At 35.2% G+C, this 23,248-nt stretch overlaps 1 protein-coding gene across 1 annotated transcript in view; it reads right to left on the minus strand.

Moving 5' to 3' along the window:
* tmem168a (transmembrane protein 168a) overlaps positions 1–23,248 on the minus strand; it is a 56,560-nt gene that overhangs the window by 32,422 nt on the left and 890 nt on the right. Inside the window, exon 2 of the mRNA XM_016266765.1 lies at positions 2,269–2,521. The gene's annotated coding sequence lies outside the window, so the exon portion shown is untranslated. The remainder of the gene's footprint in view (positions 1–2,268; positions 2,522–23,248) is intronic.

Raw genomic sequence — 23,248 nt, forward strand, 5'->3', positions numbered from 1 at the left:
AATTGGACACTTAAAGGGGTCATATGATGCTGCTAAAAAGAACATTATTTTGTGTATTTGGTGTAATGAAATGTATTTATGCAGTTTAAGGTTTAAAAAACACATTATTTTCCACATACTGTAGCTCCTCTATGCCCCGCCTTTCTGAAACGCGTCGATTTTTACAAAGCTCATCGGTCTGAAAAGTGAGGTGTGCTCTGATTGGTCAGCTATCCAGTGCGTCGTAATTAGCCGAATATCTCAAGCGAGTGATGGAAATGTTATGCCCCTTACCATACACAAGGCGTTTTAGGAGGGCGTGGACCAGTCTTAAATTTTATAAAGAATATTTTTGAGACTTTAGTTTTTGCAACTTTAGGGATCTTATCTATTCACGAACAGCTTGTAACACTCCAAAGAGAAAGGAAAACTTGAAATCACATCATATGACCTCTTTAAGCCGCACCTAAAGTATATCAATCAATGTCATTGCATTTTTATGAATATCATTACATTAAGTGCACACATACATATATATATATATATATATATATATATATATATATATATATAAACATACAAAAATAATTGATCAGAATGACAACGTCTCACATAAGGTTATGGGTTCGATTCCCAGGGAATGCATGAACTGATATAAAGTGTATACTTTGAATGCACTGTAAGTTGCTTTGGATAAAAGTGTCATTACATACATGAAATGCAAATGTATTCACATATGTAAAGACATTTCTCCTAAGGACAAAATGGTTTAAAAAAAAAAGGTTTCACACGACCTTCTGCATGTAAAACAGACATTGGTTGAACTGTGGCTATTTTCTTTTTACTGTACATATAAGAGCTAGCTTTAAATATTGGATATAAAGTAACAGGATTGTCTGTTTCCTCAGTGAATGACTCTTTTGAACCAGTTTCTTGTAGTGAATCAAAAACTTATAGCACAATCAGTGTAATCCGATTCTTGAACATGAATCATTCTTGTTAGCGAATCAATCAGTTTACAACTTACTGTGATTTAAATCAGTGTAGTTACTGACTGATCATTCATGTGACAATGTGTAGTTAAAGATTATATTATGCATTTGTTAGTAGTATTTTATAAATACTATTTATAAAAAAGTGAATGAAATATCTTACCATATATTTCTCTGTATATAACAGCTAACAAGAAAATATCAGCAATATATTTTGTGGCAGACATTAAGAAACAGAGCACACAGTGAGAAGGAAGTGACAGCAGAGCTGTGAACTATGTACAGTAGTTCATTCTGGGCATGGCCGTCCACTCACCTCATAAAAACCCAATGTCACATTGCTTTTTGACCCTTCGGTGTAAGTACTCTATCCATGCAGGCAGAGAACTGAAATGTCTCATGCATTGCAATCATGCCAAAAGAGAAGGAACTAGCAAGTACAGATACTGAGCTTGAGGTAGCAAGTGACATAACCATGTGATCAGGGTCTGCGCACCCCTTTGGCTGCTACCTGGCTCGCGGCAGGCAGTGTTAGCGAGGGCAAACACAGACACTCCAGGGGAAGCAGCTGTCTTATGGCAGGGGGCGGCTTTCCAACAGCTTTTGGAGTTAATATGAGAGTGTGTGCTGACAAGCACTACTGTGATTGTACTGTAGAACAACAAATTGACACACGAGCTCCCACAGAGACACGTCAAGTGTGTGTCAGTAAGATGTGTTTGTGCATGTATGACATATTCAGGATCACAGTTATGGCTGGTTACAATACCAGCATGATATATCAGAATGCGAGTTATTTTTTCCGATCTTCTGTCCTAGTGAGTCAGCCATCCCCCTTCTTTAAAATCCATCTCAAGCTGATGGTTTAGTAGGAGCATAGTAGTAGGTTTCTAGCTGATCTAATGTTGTTTCATGATGGTCCTAACAACTGGTTATTGCAGTTTAAGGTGGTCAACCATCTGGTTTGTGTAACCAGATTAAACTGTGAAGCCATGTTAAATTGGTAAAGTTTGGGGAAAAGTTTGAAAAGCTTTAAAGCTGGATGATTTATAGTCCTTACAGATGGATGTTGAATATATGGATGTTAGATAGATAGATAGATAGATAGATAGATAGATAGATAGATAGATAGATAGATAGATAGATAGATAGATAGATAGATAGATAGATAGATAGATAGATAGATAGATTAATTCGCATTTTTAGCGATGAAAGACCCTGGGCAACAGAAGCTGCTTTAGAATATCAAGTATAATTACAAGTAGTACAGAACCTCATTAGTTTGAAATATTAGTACCTCGGTAGAGCTGGCCTTCAGTCTTCATCGGGGAATCGCGCTGGCTTTGGCAGCCAGTCATTTGTTGATTTTGAAGCAGATCAGTGAAACAGGTGTGCCATGCTGTGTCAACCTCACTCGCCGTCGCCGCTGCCTGCGGGGTGGATCAGCAGTGCTCTTGAACTCCGCTCTGAATGATGCATCTTACGATGCGCTGTGGCTGGCTGGCAAACCGTCCACTCCAGCTGATAAACACCTTTAATCACCCGGCTTCCTGTGGTGGAGCGTGCAGGGGTTGGTACACATATCAACAAGAAAATGAATAAAACATTACAAATATGCATGTGAAATTTGCAATATCTTCCCATCAGGGATACAGCTCAACAAATCCTCATATATCGTACTGCTGTGAATGTTTAGGAATGACTGATTTAATAGATTAGACTGAGTACCCTGTAAATTAGATGATGCCTGTGGAGATTTTAAGAATTTTTTTGCATTTGTTTGCAAATGTTGGGTCTCAGTTAGGCCTCCAAAGAAGCTTGTTTTATTTCAAAAGCACTCAAACTATCCTTTAGGTGTAAACCTTTTACTGTGCACTATTAAAAATTTATTTTTTGAAGTTCTAAATAAAGATTAGTGGAGTGTGTTTTACAAGAAAATATTATTTCAAAACGTTTAGCACATTTAATTAAACCGCGACGCATCCAGTGTAGACCATAGATATGTATATATATCTATGGTGTAGACAGCATTACTGATTATAATGAGTTCTATAGTATTTTGTCGCGCCGCGCCACTCGTGTCCGGTGTAGACACGGTGTAACATTGGTTTTGCTTTGTTTCACAGAACTAATCGTTGCCTGGGTTGCGTATGTATGTGTGGGGCGGAGCTATCAAAACAGGGGTGAGACCCTTTTGGGGTAGGGGTGTGTTTGTTTTGGTGATTTCAAATGTCAACATTGGCTATAAGAAATCACTTACCCCACCTTTAAAAAACAACCCACGGCAACAGTGTAAAAGTAGCCCAATTCCAAGGTAAAACCACAGACTTGGCAACACTGCTGGTTGCTGACATGTACAGTAGTTGCAAAGTCGAGCCAAATGTCTAAAGTTGACTATCAAAGTGTTGCCATGATTTGGTAATGAAATTTGGAATTTTTCTTCCATTTGTTCTGTAATAAAACCATTATTAGAACCGTTAAAAATTCTTTACAATCCCATCCCTATTGGCTAGTCACCACGGTCTATTTAGCCAGTCTTAATTTGTCATTGAATACCATGTTTCATTTTGAAATACGTCACATTACAGAAGTGAAACATGATGTGCATGCTGATTCATGATTTTAACGCCACAACCTCAGATTATAGATCAGTTTCACACCATATGGAGGATGTGAGTGGAAAATGAGCACATTGCAGGGGCGCTAATTATTGAGATGAATAAGATCTTCAAAGGTATTTGAGGGTACAGTGATGGTGTAACGCAGTGTGTTATTTCAGCCGCCCTGTGTGATGTATCTGCACACCCACTCCACACCTACTGCCTCTCATTCATACACCATAAGCTCTCGTTCCATTACCTGCTTTTCACGACAGATGGATGCAGATCAACATAAACATCTCCAGTTGTCAGGTGAAATCTAGGTGTCACAATCACCTCCAGGATGCCATTTATCCAAACCTGACTTCCTTTGGCTCGGACATCACATCATTTCAAATCAAACAGACTGACACTACAAGACATGCTCAGATCTGGCAAATGTGATGAATTATGTATGACAGTTTTGACAGGTATTCTGTAAAATGTGCATATCTTTTCTAAATAGGAGATGACGCCTGATGTACACTTCTGAGGTGCAAAATGGACATTCTGACCTGTACAACAGCTAAAATCATTTAAAGGAAAGGTTCACCCAAAAATTACATTTGGCAAAAATGACAAAATATATTCTCTCTATAGTAGCAGCTAGACATTTTAAAAGGTCTTTTGATGCTTTGAAAGATATGAAGAGCTTTTGTCTCATGCCTTCAAACACCGCAAAACAAATAACTTGGAAATAACTTCTGTTTCAAAGAAATAGAAAAAAGTTTATCTTCTCTAAATGCCAGTTGACTTTGTTCCTCAGACTTTTTACCCCTTTATAATTCACTCTAAGGGCGCAAAATATCACTTTGTGATATGAAGTAGAGAGAAATGTAGAGAAAACACATATTCATTATGTTTTCTTGGAACAATTTGGCCCTCACTCTGCGTCATGTTATGTGTGTTAAGTGTTGGAAATCATTTTAATTGAATGGGATAAAAGGTTGATACATTTCCTTTTTAAAACACCGCTGTCTGAGTAAACAATAATATCAAGCCAAAAAAATGAGGTTCGTCAGGAAGTAAACAACACCCAAGTATGTAACAGCTCCAATTTTCCTTATTTTAGCATGTGCACCAATCGCAAACCACCAACAGTGACTATAATTATACTCTTATGTAAGAAGCTGCAATGTTGTTCTCCGTTGCGTGCAAAACAAATAGGTCAAAAGCAGAGATGATGCTTTGGGCTTGTATATGTGTGATGGTCTTTGGATATGCTGGCTTTTTGACTGTTATGGTGTGTTGAAGGTGCCCCTAGTATGTGCCCGTCCTTTTTTTTTGGAAAGGAGTGTGGTGTTCATAAAGATTCATGTCATGTGTGCTTATAAATCGACAAAGACTCGTCAACAAAGCTTCCTCTGATCAGTGCTGAGAGACTCTTTATCAAAACCCTGGCAAAACAAAGCGGCTGGCTTACACCACACAAGCTCCCAGTGCTATTTACAGTGTGTGCGCTGGGCCAAAAACAGAACAGCGTTCAGCATGTACAATTACATGAAACACAAAGCAGTGAGGCTTTAAACTGTGCATGCAGACTCTTGTGTGATAGACCAACACATGAAGTGCAACCGCCGCATCCTAATATTAATTTAAAGCACCTTAAATGACACTATGTCCTTTACTTTAATAAATAAAGTTCCTTGTGGGTAAATTGTGCTTTCTTTTACACCAGCATGGTTGTCATAAGTCATAAGTCAAAGAAATGCAATACAAAAGGATGTCCTAGGTGGTATAGGCAGATTAAATTATTACATAAAATTAGTTTGTCCTAATAAAATAAATAAAAAAATAAAATATGTAAAACTAAATGTAGTTATTTGAGATGTGAATTTAGGCAATACAGCATTATAATGTACAGTATGGACATTCATTTTGAATTTGGCAAAATATTAAATATAACAGTGTTATTAAATTATTAGTCTAAAAATGATTTGGATGAAGACAAAGGCAATCTAATTGTAAAAACAGCATAAATGAGCATGCAAAAGTAAATGTCCAATATCGACTGTATTCATTACAGGCTTATTATAAACTAAAACTAAAACCATTAAAAAAAAATGTTTTTTGGTATAAAATAAATGTTAACTGAAGTAAAATAAAACAGAAATAAACTTCTTATATATCAGCTAGATGCCAAATTATGAGTTTTGAGAACATAATTGTGTTTAAAAACAATTAAAATATTAAAATATTAGATGCCAAAGTGCCGTTCCTCATTTTCATTTAGTTTAAATCGAGGTACAAAAAGAACTAAAAGTAAAACTGAAATAGAAATGAATAAAACACACAAGAAAATTATTAAAACTTTAACTAAAATTACATTTAAAATGTAAAATTCACAATGTTAAAAAATAAATATAATCTCAGTGAATACTAAAACAACTCTGAGTACATTTAAAAAATACAAATAAAAAACACAAGTAAATTATTAAAACTTTAACTGAAAGTTTAATTTTATGATTTTGAATGTAAAATTAAAAAAATATATAAAGAATAAATATAAAATATAATATAAAGAATCTCAATGATACTAAAATAACTCTGAATAAATCAAAATCCTGGATATGGACGATAACCATATTGTGCAACTCTTGACCATCCGTGTCAAAGAACAAGATGGCATTTTCCTGGAAGAAAACTCACAAAACTGGGTTTAATGGGGTCTGAAATTAGCACTTTAGTTCAGTTTCTCACTGCAGCACCTCTTTAACATTTCAATTCCAGACCATAATTACTTTTTTGCAATCATTTCTTTATACTGAGCAAGGTTTAAACATATGTGCTTAACAGAAGGACACTTTCATCATAGCTATCAGACCGCAAAGCATTACCTAACACTCACAGAAAAACAATATTCTAAATTTGCATGTTTCCGTAGACCAACCTGGATTTCAGAGTAGATGATTAATGCATGTTTTTCTTCTTTCTTATGTTTATTTCTCTTTTTTTCGCCCTCCAGCTTTTGCTGCACAAGTAATGTATTAAGAGACAAAGGGAAGGGCGGGTGCTAATGGTGCTCTAATTAGTTCATACGCCAAATCCTTAATATCAGTGTGCAGTGATTTGGGTCGGACGGCCCAGAGTCCTTCATCAGCGGAGTCATCTTGTAAAAACTACTGTGTGTGCATTTTTAAGGAGAAGGGACTGCAGCTCCTCGCACACTGTCAGTTTTAGTCAGCGTGCAGCATGTTGCTACAAATGCTTGCGGTGTAACGAATAAATTGGTGTTTCAAATTAAGGCAGACCTTCGAAATTATTGCTTGATGATATTGTTTTTTAATAGCTGAGTCAGTAAGAGTTGGTCAGGTCTGCACATGTAAGATATTATGAGCTTTGAGAACATAATTGTGTTTAAAAACAACAAGAAATTTAAATAAAGTTTAGGGTCTGCACTCTTAAAAATAAAGGTTCTTCACGATGCCATAGAAGAACCTTTTTGTCTAAATGGTTCCATAAAGAACCTTTAACATCTGAAGAACCTTTCTGTTTCACAAAAGGTTCTTTGGGGCGAAAGAAGGTTCTTCAGATTACAAAAAGGTAAGAAAGAGATGGTTCTTTAAAGAACCTTTGTCTGAATGGTTCTTTGTGGAACCAAAAATGGTTCTTCTATGGCATCGCTTGAAGCACCTTTATTTTTAAGAGTGTGTATAAAAAAATTCATGTTTTCAAGTGCCTTATGCTTACAAAGGATGCATTTATTTGATCAAAAATACAGTAAAAACTGTAATATTGTGAAATATTATTACATTTTTAATATATTTTAAATGGTAATTTATTCCTGTGATTAAAGCTGAATTTTCTGCATCATTACTCCAGTCTTCAGTGCCACATGATCCTTCAGAAATCATTCAAATTTGATATTTTTGTGGAAACTTTGAATGATTTTTTTTTCAGGACTGTATTTATTTATTGACATATCTTTGGATGAAGAGAAAGTTAAGAAGAACAACATTCATTTACAAAAGGAATCATTTGCAATGTTATAAATCTCTTTACTGTCACATTTGATCAATTCAATGCATCCTTGCTGAATGAAAGTAAATGATGCTTTCTGTTCATAATCGCATATCTGGAAAACATAGCCTTGCATGCTAGTTTTTACAGTTGAGCTGCTACATTTTTTTAAATAAAGGTCCCAAAAGTGAGTGTTCACAGCAATGCAATAGAAGAACTGAGCATACAAACATAACCTACTTTTCATTATCCAAGTCAAATCCTGCCCACTGAATATCCAGTTTTATTCAATAATATGTCACATTAAAGAAGTTAAAAGTGTTGCAGAATGACATTTTATGTCCATTAAGGGATTTCAACTGGGGGAAAAAAAATGAAGGAAAAAGGGTCATGCACCCACACCAGACTCACATCTCCAATACGACACACACCCACATGAGTAATAGAGTGTTTCTCTGTTGTGATATAATAGCATGCAGTACAACACTGAGTGAATGTTAGGGATGAACCTGAAGAGGATTAGTTTGGCTCAGCCAGCGAACTGTACATTAACCGATAGACCAGAGATCCCCGAGGCTCAGAAAGCTGCTGTGCTGTCGGTTCGGCCCTGTCTTTATGGCCTAATTCACTAAAAAAACATTTTGATTAAGTGTGCCGTGGAAATACTCCTTCCTCTGAAGCGAACATTCACATCCAGCTTGTTTTCCAGCTTATATTTGTGTTTTGAAATAAATAAAGTTTCTCTTGAGAATTTGAAGAAGAAAGCAGTGACCTATCTGTTTAAGCATCTATTCATCAGCTAGAGGTTTTGGGGTTAGTAGACGGCAAATAAAAAATGTTGTCTCCATTTTGTCTCCATTAATTCTCGTACTTTTTTCCACCAAACACCCTGCAGGAGCTGCAGACACGGGATGCTTATCTGAGACCGAGAAGTTGACAGCAGCAGGATTTTGCTATCTTGAGTAGAGGTCCTGGCACAAACATGCTGCTGGAGCTTCGGTCCCAGAAGATAAGAGAGACAGAGATGCATGTTGGGACAGGGCGGCACTGACACCTGCTTGGACCAAACCCAGGTTTTTGAATCGAGTCACCCCTTGAACATGCTATGCAATAGTATATTTAGTTTATGTGCTAAAATCACATTTATTTTAGGGCTATCAAGCGATTAACATTTTTAATCTAACACAAAATCTGGCTGAAATTACCTCCAAAAGATCATTTAAAGCCATTATTGTGTTAAATGAAAAAATCTAATAGAAGTTACAAAAAGTAGCTACATTATGAAATATTTGATTAGATTCAACTTAGAATTTATTATACAAACTTTTAGGCTACAGTGGCCGTGATTTTTTTTCAGAAGCTGCATCTTAATGGGTATTTAGATATGTTTATAGACTGTTTATTGCGGCTCAGAGGTGGCATGAATGCATTTCTATTGCAATTACAACTGCATAAATAATGCCATGAAATGAATTAGTTTTAAATGGGTATTAAATGGATAGTTCACCCAAAAATTTAAATTCTGTCATTGTTTACTCATCCACATGCTGTTTTTCTTCTGTGGAACATAAAAAAAGATAATATGAGAAAAGAAAAAAAAATCAATGGTAACCATAAAATGTAGGATGGCCTATGTTAGTCTGGGTGGGGTGGGTGGATTAAATATATATTCGTGTTAATTTAATTAGCTATCTCATATATATGCCTGTATATATATATATATATACACACACACACACACATACATACATATAAACAAATGTACAGTACAGCATCTGTGTTTACATCTGTGTTTTAAACTCCCTTAGGAATAATAAATGTTAAAAGCACAGAAGCATTAACATCTGTTAATGCTGTTCATGTCAGACAAGGCTTTTTCACCTGAGATGGCCCTGCAACATCTCATGAACACACATATTAAGTAAACGGTAAAGTAAACGATATATGAAAAAGTATTGTACCTTTTGCTTTTTTAATATTAATAATAGAACAGTAAACTCTATAATATTTTCTCATTTACTGTCAGCATTCAGCAAAAATGCATTTTTAAATTTAAACAAGTCTTTGAATATCTAATAAACATTTAATTTCACAAACCTTGCAGTCGAATCCAGCTGTGAGATTCTCTGAAGTGTGCATTTGTGCTATTAATCAGTAAATCGAAAACTATTAAAATTGGTATTGTTCATTGAAATAAATAAAACAAAAAATATAAATGTTGCTTTGGCAACTAACTGAAATAAAGTAAGCTCAGACTGAAGTACTAAACAGTAGCAAATTACCTAATTTACTATGGAAAAAAGTTTTAATTGTCAAATTAATTTAAACAGCAGGAATGTTTTTCAGAGCTGGGAAAAGTGGTCCATTGGAGAAAAATAAAAATGCGAACAATGAAATAAAACCAACAACAAAAGCACAAATCCTTTCTTTCAAGAGAAAGCATGTTTTCACGTCCCTTCCATCTTCTGCTCCCGTTTGCTAATGCGTTCAAAATAAGTTGCTTCTTTTCATCCTTTGAGTGTGTTTTCTCGCTCTTCTCAGCTCTCTCATTCTCTCCCTGACAGCTGAATATGATGTAGCAGAGGCATAACCTAACCTGACATTTCTCTCTACCTATCCCATAAACACAGCATCCAAGCTAATGATCAAGAAGCTTTTTCAGCAGACGTCTCACTTACCGAAAATCATCATCTGCCTCTTTAGGCTGACTCTCTAAAATGTCAGGGAGGCTTTTGATTGCTGGAGAAATACCAAGATTGGATGACTAGACAAGTATTAACTCATAACTAGTAACTTTTTAGCTTCTGTTTCATTGCACCAGTGTTGGGGAAGCTATTTTGAAACACATACACGTAGATTGAATGCCTAGTAGTCATTTTTTTAAGTTGTGCTTTCCTGTTTCCTTTTCTTGTGTCGTTTTCTTGCATTTTAGCTCCTGCCTCTTAAGATGGAATGGATGCGAGAAACTCAACAAGATATATTTGTAAAACCGACTATCCTGCTCACTTAAGTGTCCTTCAAAGCAACGTCTCTGCACAGCTGTGTTACCTCACGGTTCTTACGGTTTCTGCTGTTATGTTGTTGGAGCTTGATTAATCAAGACATTCTTATTAAATCTTAATAAGTCAAAGATGCGTTGTTGAAATATATGGAAAGTATTTTTCTTTTCAACCACAAAGGTAAAATGTGACTTAAATCTATTGTGACAGGTGTGAAGGTGGAGGAGAATTTATGCAGGTGTTTTGACAAAAATGACTTTTGTGTTTTCCTGTCTAGAAGCTTCCTCTGTCCTTGATTCTCACCTCCACTCGGTGCATTTAAAGAACTGACATGTCCTTCGTGACGTCGACCGATTTCCGGGTCACTGGCTGGAGGACGGAGAAGCGAGGAAACAAGGAAGCAGCAATTAGAGTATTGAGAAGCATTTACTGAATGCTCATGTTTGCCCCAGCATCTCCCTACTTTATAGAAAGTGACTTAAGGCCTTATTATTATTTTTTGCAAACATTTTTAGTGATAGTAATATGCTAATATGCCAACTGTCTTTATCACTAAACCATCACCGAATTTGTAAATGAATCATTCTCCTAACCAGCTAGTCACTGATTTTTGTTTCTGAATGAATCAGTGGTTTTGAACAAATCGTTGAATGGATGATTCACTTGTAAAGACAATCAAATTTCGTTCCTGAATGAATCACTGCTTTTGAATGAATAGTTTGAATGAACAATTCAGTGATTCACTCATAAAGATAATCACATGTTTAGTTGCTCAATGAATCACTGTTTTTGAGCATATTGGTTGAGTGAATGATTCAGTGACTTTCTCATAGAAACATTCCTGAATGAATCAGTGTTTATGAATGAGTCCATTGAGTAGCTTGCACGACAATGTAATTGCAGAAAGGGTCGCTGAAAAATCCTTACCATCTGAAATGCGCAAACACAAACAAGCAGAGAGATAGAAACAGTGAAATCAATTGTAAATATGAATGTAGCTCAAATATATATATGTGACCCTGGACCACAAAACCAGTCTTAAGTCAAAAACACATTGTATGGGTCAAAATTATAGATTTTTCTTTTATGCCAAAAATCATTAGGATATTAAGTAAAGATCATGTTCCATGAAGATATTTTGTAAATTTCCTACCGTAAATATATCAAAACTTCAGTTTTTATTAGTAATATGTATTGCTAAGGAATTAATTTGGACAACTTTAAAGGCGATTTTCTCAATATTTTGATTTTGTTGCACCCTCAGATTCCAGATGTTCAAATAGTTGTATTTCGGCCAAATATTGTCAAATCCTAACAAACCATACATCAATGGAAAAAGATTATGTATAAATCTCAATTTAAAAAAAATTGACACTTAAGACTGGTTTTGTGGTCCATGGTCACATATAGTCTAGCTCAGATAGATAGATAGATAGATAGATAGATAGATAGATAGATAGATAGATAGTTAGATAGATTTAAACTAACAACACCTAATAAAATGAGTAAACACCATAATAAACTGTCATAGAAAATGTATGCACTACAGAAATAACTGTAAAATTGCTTAAATTGTTGAATCGGTCTGAACGAACCCAATCGCCAAAATTAATGAAACTTATAGATTAATTTTCCCTAACTACAACTAATAAAATTAATAAAGACTAATAAATAGTGATAAATAGCAGACTTTACCTAAATATTTAAACAAAACAAAAAACTGTAAAATAGCTTCAATAAATCGATGAATCAGTCTGAATTAACCCAATCCCCCCAAAATGAATGAAACTTCTGTTTGGGAGATATTCTAGGGAACTGTGTTTGGTTATTTCATCAGCTCACTCACATGTTAGGCTGCAATGCAAATACGTGACAAAAACAGTGATACACTGGCAAAAATAGCTCGATAGCTTGCTACGCTATTGAAAACAGCTAAGCTTTTGTTACCCAATTGAACAATGTGAAATGTTTGCTTGTTATTTAAGTGGTAACTGTTGTATTAAGCTAAATGGCACTTAAGGCTATGCTCTATTGAGAAGGGAAAAGTCCAAAATAGGTTTCCTTCACGTATCTATGCTACAAATTATGATGCTATTCAGTGCTAGCATTCCTTGTGCAAGCGCGTGAGGATCTACTCTGCATGTTGCAATGTTGACTAAGCAAATCTGAAATTTTCTAATTTGTGCATTTGAGTGCTTTTTCTTTCTTTCTGAAAAGTCTGTAATTAACTGTGTACATGCATCTTGTTTTTGTGGATTTCCACATCAGTGTCTGAGTTGGAAGTGTTGCACTTTTCTAAGTGGAAAGTTGCAATTCCAACAGTCTGAGCTGGTAATTGCAAAGTTGTAGGTTCAAACCCTGCATTGAACCATTGTGCCCTTGAGCAGTACGTCCTTAACACATCAGGGACAGTAGATGTTTTCCTCTGTTAAACAAAGAGGGTAATGATACGTTTATTTCGTATCCCCTGATGCTGTCAGCTTACAGTAACAAGAGAGTCTCTTATACAACTCTATAATGCTGCATTATTCACAGAGTGGAGTTAGTTGCCTTGGAAACTATCGACACACATACAGTACGGCTAATGCATCATCAGCGTGGCTGACAAACACGATCAGACCAGCACGAGCTCCAAAACACAATCATTTGGGATGACAAAAGGGTAGCGCTCTAATTACGCTGAGGTTTATAAGGTGACGCGGTGATAATTGGTTAATCTGTGTCATCTGATGAGTGCCATCATCGCTGATCTAGTTTCTCAAGCTGCGAGAGCGACTCTTCTTGAGATTCTTCACAAGTATTAATAAATATGGAGTTTTTCAAGGAACGGCCATTTACATAATTCATATTTAAGATGAAGTGTGTAATTATGGGTTTTGAACACATGATGATATCATAAGATAAGGATATAATTAATAAAAATATCAATAAATATATACTAACATATAAAATGGAAACACTAAAAAAGAGAATCAAATTAATTACTGCACCATTGGACACTCAAACAAGAAGTCCCACCCCAAACTCACTCCATTGGTTGAGCCATAAATTGATATGTTGGACCACATGTTTGCCATGGAATACTAGTGTACTACATGATGCCTATTGTTTTTAGTGTCACTATTTATAAAGTGAGTTGCATTGAAGGAAATCATTACTCTTTTAAAAAATTTTTGATGAAGCAGATTAATCAGATCAATGAGATCTATACTGCACATTTTATCATTTGAGTATCCAATGCATACAGAACAATTGCAAACTGTGCAGACAATAATGTGCTGTATGTGCACGAAATAATTTTGCTTTGTTACAATACATTATAGAAACAAACAGTGTTGGGGAAAGTTACTTTTAAAAGTAATGCATTACAATATTGCGTTACTCCCTAAAAAAGTAACTAATTACGTTACTTAGTTACTTTTTATGGAAAGGAATGCATTACATTACTTTTGCGCTACTTTCGCGTTACTTTTTAAATATAAGCAGGGCTTGATTGTTTTTAATATAAGAAGTTCTATTTATAGCAAATGTAAAAGCCCTTTCACACCAAAAAGTGTAATGAATAAACCTCAGGCTGAAGGAAAAGTAAATTCACGTCTGTACAGTAGAACGCAGGAGAAGAAACACTCTTCAGCAATAAAAAAACTATGAAGCACAATTGTTAGTTTATCTAAAGTCATTTTCGCTTATTAGTATGGTTGAACTGGATCATCAAAGGTCAGCAGCAAAGACATTGGTTAATACAATGGGATTAGATACATGTGTGTTATTTAACATATGAATTATTGCATGTTTGCGTCATATTCTGAGTTTGCATTTCACTGTTTTAATTCATTTTGATGAATACTAAATCTGTTTTTTGTGAGTGGGATGAATTAATGCACATTCACATTTAGTCTAGAACTACAGTAACATCATGTTCACACTGCACTTCCGATTTCTCCCAATATGGGAGGCTTGTCAGTCAATAAATGGGAAAACAAAGTAACTGGCGTTAATTTTTTGAAAAAGTAACAGATATTTTCTTGTAAATTGAAAAAATAATGCGATTCTTTACTAGTTACTTGAAAAAAGTAATCTGATTACGTAACTCGCGTTACTTGTATTGCGTTACCCCCAACACTGGAAACAAATGATAATTAAAATTTAAAAAAATGATTAAAAATACAATTGTAAATAATACCTTATAAAGCATTATAAATACATACAGACAGACAGACAGACAGATAGACAGATAGACAGATAGATAGATAGATAGATAGATAGATAGATAGATAGATAGATAGATAGATAGATAGATATAGGCGAATACACACCAGAAAATGCAATAAAACCTTGCCTAGTGCATTAAGGAAGAGAAATAAAGGTACACAAAATATATACAGTTGTGCTCAAAATTATTCATACCCTTGGTAAATATGAACAAAGAAGGCTGTGAAAATAAATCCGCATTGTTTATCCACTTTCATTCAAAAAAGTAAAAAAAATCTAACCTTTAATTACAGTAAAAAAAGTGAAAGTGGGGGAAAGTCACAATATGAAATAAATATTTTTCTCTAATACAGTAAGAGGACGTGTGTCTATATCGTCCTAATGCAGGGTGAGGAGGAGAGTTTGAGTGGCCAAAGACTAGACTAGAAAACTAGAAAAGAAAACGCTCTCATCCAAAAACAAACTCCAGCATACTTATTTGCTAGACACGGCTGGAACTTTAAACGGGACTGGGTTCAATGGTCAGATGAAACAAAAAAATTTGCTTTTTAGCAACAAACACTCAAGATGTGTTTGGTGCACACAGGGATAAAAAAGTACCCCATGTGTACAATGAAATATACTGCTGGATCTTTAATGTTGTGGGCCTATTTTTCTGCCGGAGATCCTGGATATCTTGTTCAGATAGATGGCATAATGGATTCTATAAAATACCAATGGATAAAAAAATAAAAAACTGACTGTCCATGCTAGAAATCTCATAATGGGTCATGGTTGGATCTTCCAACAAGAAAATGATCCACAAACAAACATCAAAACAAAAATGGGTCACTGAGAACAAAACCAAGCGTCTGCCCTGGCCAACCCAGTTCCCTGACCTGAACCCTATAGAAAATGAGCGTGAACTGAAGAGGAGAAGCATCAACATGCAGCTGGAAATCTGAAGGGCCTGGAGAGATTCTGGATGAAGGAATGGTCTCTGATCTCCCGTCAGATGCTCTCTAAACTCTACAGGCATTATAGGTGAAGACTCAGAGCTGTTCTATTGGATAAAGGAGGTTGCAAAAAGTATTGAATAAAAGGGTATGATTAATTGTGACCAATGTGTATTAGAGAAAAACATTTATTTCATAATGAGATTTCTCTCCCATTTTAAATTCTTATTCTCCAATGAAAGGTTAGATTTTAGTAAATGTTTAAAATAAAATATCTAAAGGATTGATGATACAGATTAATTTTCACAGCCTTCTTTGATCATATTTACCAAGGGTATGAATAATTTTGACCACAACTGTACATCATATTGGCTATGCGGTATACACAAATGCTATATAAAGAGCTTGAAAAATCAGCAGATTTTAAAGCTAGAATTCATTCCTGGAAAAAAAGCATCTGAATATATCCTCCTCTGAGTGGCTTCTAAATATTTCATAAAGCGAAGGAAAAATGTTTGTGGTGGTCTGTTTTATCCTTCTGGCATTTAGCAAAACCAACCAGGGCCAGCATGTGTTAGATCGAGAGGAACTGCTGGTTTGACCACAACCAAAGCTTTTTTTTGTTTTTTTTTCATATTCCTCTTCAATTCAGCTTTCCACTTCATTCCCATCTGCCAGGCGCAGGTCCATGAGTTTCTCAGATTTGTATCTGCTTGGTTAAAATGATGAAGCAAACCCCTTATTTTCCAGCTGGGTCCAAAGGTATGAGGAGACCCTCACTTTCAGTAGTGTGTATGCTGATGGAGATTGAGTCCTGCTTCAGGATTCATTTGATGTCGTAAGAAAGACCGAACTCTTTCATTGAGATTAAAATTTTGTTTTTTAATAATTCCGAGACATAACATCAGAATTGCAAGATGTAAACTCATAATTCTGAGGGGAAAAAGGCAGCATTGTGAGATATAATCTCAGAATTCTGACTATTTCTCACAATTCTGAGTTCATATCTAGCAATTCTGACTTTATTCTTAGTTTACATTTTGCAATTAGTTTTTTTTTCCCACCGCAGAATAAAAAGTAAAAAGGTAGTTGTGACTTTTTACAACTGACTTTTTTTCTCGTAATTGCGAGTTTATATCTTACAATTCAGACTTCTCAGAATTGCGAGTTTGTCTCACAGTTGCGAGTTATAAAATCATTTTGCAATTCTGAGAAGTCCGAATTGTAAGATATAAACTCACAGTTCTGACTTTGCAAATTAAATTGCAGAAACTTTGCAGAATAAAAAACAAATCTTAACTTAAATCTGAAATAAAAACTTATCTCACAATTCTGAGTTTATATCTTGCAATTCTGACTTTTTTTCTCAGAATTGTGGAGATAAAAAATAGCTATTACTTTTTTTTTTTAATTCTGTGTCGGAAATGGACTTCCATATTTTTTGACCAAGTGCACACAACTAGACAAAGTCATCACCTTATGTGTTTTAATTCACATAAACCATAATTTTAGCATACAATATTTCAGTACAATAATCTTCTGAGTCAATTAAAATGCTAAAGAGCCTAAATGAATTAATTAAATAATAAAACAGAAGTATTTTCACTGGTGGTCTGTACTGTATGTTCCATTTATACTGACACTTTCTTAGTCTCAGCATTTGACTCTGTGTCACTGTAACTGAAAGAGATGATATGCAAATGACATCCAGTCCTCGTATATCAAACACAGCTTGTTGTACGACTACATGAGGCTGGAAATGAGATGACAAAGATTTCTGACCATTGAACATTTAACCCATTCGCCGTAGGAATCATCACTCGTGCTCTAAAAGCATTGGTGCTCGACTGGGCAGCTGCAACCCAGAAATGGGTCTATTCTGATTGTGGTAAGTAGGAAAAAACATGACATATGGATATTTTAGATAGAACGATAAACAGACTTAATGCTTATAAAACAGAAAGGTGAAAACTCTTCTTGTTAATGTTAAGTTCAATCAAATGTGCAGTATTTTGACACAGATTCAACAAATTAGCCGCACGGCGACAACGACACATTGTGTGATATATCTTCATCGTCAAAAACCCTCAATAAAACCGAGGACCTACAATAATGTACAGTATTTGAAAAATAATGTGTTTTTTGAACATTAAAGCATGTCAACATATTCTGTTACACCAAATACACAAAATAATGATCTTTAAAAAAGCATCATATGACCCCTTTAAATAACCTGTAGTGCCATTAGCTCTCTCAGAAACCTGAGCGAAGCATCTACAGCAGTGTGTTGATTCACTAGTCACCCTAAAGGGGTTTCGAGGGGACATGTCAGTAGTTGGAATACAAAAGCAAACGTTTAGATTTTAATCAAGGTTTCCACGCAGCTATTGGAAAGATCTTTGATCTCCAGCAGATAATCGCTGTTTATGCTGCACTGACGTGAAGGAAATGATGGAGAATGAATGAATAATGTCCTCTGTCAACGTGATGTCAGGAAAATAAGCAGCCAGCGTGCACGTCATCCATTACTGATTGTGGCACTGGTGATCTGATGTCTGAATTCCTCTGGGATGGTGTAATTTAACTCAGGGGAGAGGGATGAATAGGGAGTATCTTTAAACTACATTTCAATCCTTCATTCTGATAAGATACGACAAAAAATAAATAAAAGTATTTAAAGAGCTACAAGTGAAAGTTCTGTCATTATTTATTCTCATGTCATTCCAAACTCATACAGAGTTATTTTTTGTTAAACATGCAAGTGATTTTTTTTTACCTGTACGCAGCCATCTGTCTGTGTTGTTACTGTTAACTACAAGTAAAACTAAAAGAAATCATTCATTAAAATAAAGCTGAAATAAAGTTAGAAATGAATATTACACTCTTAAAAATAAAGGTGCTTCAAAAGGTTCTTTAAGCGATGCCATAGAAGAACCAATTTTGGGTCCACAAAGAACCATTCAGTCAAAGGTTCTTTAAAGAACCATCTCTTTCTTGCGTTTTTATAATCTGAAGAACCTTATTTCACCACAAAGAACCTTTTGTGAAACAGAAAGGTACTTCAGATGTTAAAGGTTCTTTATGGAACCATTTAGACAAAAAGGTTCTTCTATGGCATCGTGAAGCACCTTTATTTTTAAGAGTGTAGTTGAAAAACTTAAACTTAAAAAACTTAGAAAATTTGAAATGTTGCCTTGGCAACTAACTGAAATAAAATAAGTTAAAGTGCTAAAATGCCTGAAATATAAATTAAAGGAAAATAGAAATAGTAAAAAAATTAAGTAAATTTAAAAAATGACAAAAACACTACAAATGTGAAAACTGAAATAATAAATAAAGCTAATTCAAATATTAATAAATAATTTTTATATAGCTAGAATATAAAACATGGACAACTTTTATGATAGTAAGTTATGTTACATTGCAAGTGTAATATTGCTTCTATACAACAGTTCAGTAAACAAGATAAAATTGGGTAACTTACATTTTAGACATGATATTGCAAGTTATTTTGTTTCGTTTTGTCGAAGTCAAACCAAATTTAACACAATGGTGTTTAATTTCTTGAATAAATAAGTGCATTGAATGAATTTTGCATATAAAGATCCCTTGTTTCGTTCATGAATGAATCAGTGGTTTTAAACAAATCGGTTGAATGAACGATTCAATTACTCACTTATGTGTGACTTGTTTCTTTCATGAGCGAATCAGTGTTTTTGAACAAACTGGTTGGGTGATTGGTTGAGTGAATGATTTAATGAGTCACTCATAATAACAGCCAGTTGTTTGAATGAATCGTTTGATTAAATGAATCCACGATTCACTCATAAAGAAGCCACTTGCCGCCACTTAACATTTACTTTGACTACATTTCACCTGATTTGTTCCACAGAAGACATAATGATGTGAAGATTGTAAAAAATGACCATTTTTCATAAGTTCTATGAACTATCTCTTTAAATAAGCTGAAGAAACCCTTTTAAGCTTCTTCTATTCATATCCTGCAATTTAATCAGTTATTATTTAAAGCAGGGAGATACTTTTCAAAGCCAGCAGCATGACAGGCAGATAAAACTAAGTTTGCAGACTTTCTGAGATAAGGATCTAGTCATGCACACATACTTATGGTACAGTCTACCTGATCATTTGCATTCAAAGGCCCCGGTGGGCTGTTACAGGAATGAGAATGACGATAAATACAGCAACGCAACGGGTCCTAAGGGAACAGCCATCATCATCTTGATTTTTATTGGTCTTTCATTCAAGCACCTCCATCTTGCACTCCGCGTGCATTTATTCTTCCAGATAAAGGGCATTCGAAACCCATCCAGACGTCTTCAGACTAAAGCAAATGGGGCTTTTTTTTCTGGACAGCTTGTCAACAAATGTGTAGAAACCCTGCTTGACATGTTATACATTTCTGTTAAAAGTGAAGCGTGTCATGCAAACAGAGTATTATATTATCAGAAAAGCGACAGTTCAGCTTTAACAATATTAATGCTAATATTTGCGTTTTAATACCGCGGAATGTGGATTGATTGAAACCACACTGCCGAACCCCTCTGCAGGAGTTAGCATTGAGTCAATTTTGTTTGTAGGGCACAAATTTAACAACGAACACAATGACTTCTTCATTATTGTTCACTTTAGGTATCGATCTGCAATCGCTACATTCGAGGAGTTCTTTGACCCCTCGAAAGCTTCAATAAACCCCTGTTGTTCCAGCTCTGCCTCAACAGCGCCAGGCATCTCCTGAAACACTGATAACTGGTAGCCGGCTCTGTGATATTTCACCAGGGATGCTGAGAGAAACGGGGACCTTGTGGCCCCAATCGTGCTTTACAGCTCGAGCTAACAGTGCTGTAATGAACCTCCCCCTATCGCCCCTTCACCCATCTACTCCGCTCCACCTGCCTCACACACGTTAGGTAATGAACTGACGGAACACATGTGCATAAAGCTGTCGCAGTACATCAGCATGCTACAGGAGGGGCCTCTGCCCTCTGCATGCATTAAAGCAGCCTGACTGGTCAGCCATGTTATAGACTGCTGGACTCTCACAAGTCTATTTGAGATTTATTGGATGCTAAAGGCAGCAACAGAAAAAAAAATCCAATCTGCAGAAGCTTAGTCAAAGACGATAATTGGCAGTTATTCTGCTGTGGAAGGCTGCAAAATGTAATCTAATGTAACTGTCTAAAGTCTAGATGAAGAATACATCATGTCCTTTGCAGAGAAGAAAGTTGAACATAAAAGCATTCGCAACCCATTTTACTTTTATAATGTTATGTATTTATGAGCGAAATTGAATATTCTGTGAGAAAAATATGGGTAATTTGCAAATTGGATTGTGAAAAGTGGGCATCACATAAAAAGTAAGGTTTTATTAAGCTAGAATGAAATGTATTATACTTTAATAAAAGGTTACAAAGAGAGGTTGCCATGTTATTTTCACCTATATAAATTAGGAAAGTAAATGTGATTCAAATAAAAGTAATCATATTTCAGATGGACGGCTAATAAATTGCAATACACAAAATACAGGTTCTTTATTGGCATAAATGGTTCCATGAACCTTTAACATCCCTGGAACTAATCCATTGCACAAAAGGTTCTTTAAAATGAAAAAAGATCCTTCAGATTATTCTTCACACTATAAAAAAAATATATTTTTAGATCGGTTGCCTGAAAGATTCTTTGGGGAACTGAAAATGGTTCCTCTATTCCATTGCTAGGAAAATCTCCTTTTGGAACCTTTACTTTTAAAAGTGTATAAATGCTATTTAAAAAGTATTTTCTGTTCCATTGGTGACAATAATTGCAGTGAGAAACCATTTAAGTAACATTCAATGTGCACTAAATATTTTTCTTAAAAGAGATTTGACATTTGTCAGTGCCAATAGCCTCATTGTATTTCTACAATGGCTTTGGTAAATTAATCTTGGTGGTCTTTTGCATAGATTTGTATTTCAAAAGTCGTGTTTTAGACAAGACAAGCAAAAAAGTACTTAGTGCACCTCTAAGTATAAAAAAAATGAATACAAATGAAGTCAATTTAAAGAAAGTCAGTTTAAAGAATTCACATTCATTGAGCTTATTAGTGAGCGAGGGGTTAGCATCAAACTCATAGCAAATTGTGTAATTTAATTGGCACAAAAAAATACATTAAGTAGAGATATGACTTTAATCTCAAAGACATGAATCATAGAGACAGGAAATGCCCCAAATGAGTTCTAAGTAACTCTTTGATCTTACTTGACACTTTTGATTATATATTTTCGACATGAGGTCATAAGACCATGTTGACCTTTACACAGGAAACTACAGCTAAAATCACAAGATACATGCACCAGGCCTTGCTCAGGAACCCCCATTTCTAATTTAGATGTACAGCGTCCCACATATGTCAAAATTTCTATGGGTGTTTACATAAAATCCAAGGCTTTAAATTGAGGCTGTTGAAATATTTGGCAGGATCTGTTCGAACCAGTGTCTTATTACTTAAGGGCTAATGGACTCAAATGAAAGCATCCCTGGTCGCCTACAAAACCTAAATGGAAGGCTACAGTTCAATAAAGAAGTTCCCGGTCATATTAATGACACTCCTCACATCATAACAGTGGGTGATTTTGCAGCAAATGCATGTCCACTCGAAGCATTTTTCAGGTCAGCTCGAAATACGCATCGAAAACGTAACATTTAACAGAGAAAAACTCTGTTGTTGTATTGAATTGCAGAATGCAGAGATAATTCATCACTTTCAACAGCGCTCACAAGGGAAAAGCGGCATCCAAACAAACTCCACACGGTCCGAAATTAGCCAGAAATGAAAGAGAGAAGATGAAGAGGTAAAGTGACAATGCAAAAAGCACATAATGGCTAAAGCAAGCCTCGTTTCACGGAGTAATATCAGAGAGAAGACAAGAGAACGTTTTTACAGTAATTAAACAGGAACACAAAAAGGCCACAGAAACATATTAGCGAGAGACTAATCATGACAGTTCAATGCAAAGTGATCATTAATAGCAAAGATAAGCTTGTTAGCCTGCCTCGGTCAATATTTATACGTGTTTTCCCCTCTAATTTAGCTTTCATTTCGCTTTGGGCCTGCTAAACCAAGCGTGGGACCAGACCGGTACTGTTTAGAGTAAATAGCAAGAACAGGTTTTGCAAAATGTAAAATTTTATTTTCAAAAATGTAAGCAACAGATTACACAGTTAACTTTCAGCAATTGCAGTCCTAACTTAAACAGTACTCACATTCGGGACTTCAAAATGAAAGACTCACAAACTTACACACTATCTACCTATAATATACAAAAAGAATACAGAATAAATATTGAAATGGCCACAAGAGAAAAACGTAAGTTAATCAAAACAATTAGTAGAGAGCAAATGTTGGGAAAGTAGAAACAAGACGCTGTGCCTTAAATACAATGTTTTTTGTTTTTCCTATTACATTTTTTACAAATTGTGCAAGATTTCAGACTAAGGCTCTGGTCTTGACATGACAGCTGTTTGCCAAGCACGCG

This window comes from Sinocyclocheilus grahami, unplaced genomic scaffold (genome assembly GCF_001515645.1).
Source record: "Sinocyclocheilus grahami isolate Dianchi unplaced genomic scaffold, SAMN03320097.WGS_v1.1 scaffold33.1, whole genome shotgun sequence".
Taxonomy (NCBI): Eukaryota; Metazoa; Chordata; class Actinopteri; order Cypriniformes; family Cyprinidae; genus Sinocyclocheilus; species Sinocyclocheilus grahami.